Consider the following 435-nt stretch of genomic DNA (forward strand, 5'->3'; position numbering starts at 1 on the left):
GAATGTTCGACTTGGCATGTCAAGTTACAGTGTCCCTGGATAAAGACACTTGTTGGATATGAATGTTCGACTTGGCATGTCAAGTTACAGTGTCCCTGGATAAAGACACTTGTTGGATATGAATGTTCGACTTGGCATGTCAAGTTACAGTGTCCCTGGATAAAGACACTTCTTGGATATGAATGTTCAATTTGGCATGACAAGTTCCAGTGTCCCTGGATAAAGACAAAGATCTATTTGTTAAAAATTTATTCAATAAATCTTTATGGATGAAATTTATTTAATAACAAAGATGACAAGAACTGAGATTTGCGAAAACCACTTGTCTATGTCAACATGTGAATCTATGTTGTCGTACTTTGTTTGGGGAATATTTTCTCGCTTGGCACTGTTGATTAATCTAATCATTCTAATGCACAGCTTAGAGACGGAAGC

The sequence above is a fragment of the Limulus polyphemus genome, unplaced genomic scaffold, assembly GCF_000517525.1.
Source record: "Limulus polyphemus unplaced genomic scaffold, Limulus_polyphemus-2.1.2 Scaffold3502, whole genome shotgun sequence".
Taxonomy (NCBI): domain Eukaryota; kingdom Metazoa; phylum Arthropoda; class Merostomata; order Xiphosura; family Limulidae; genus Limulus; species Limulus polyphemus.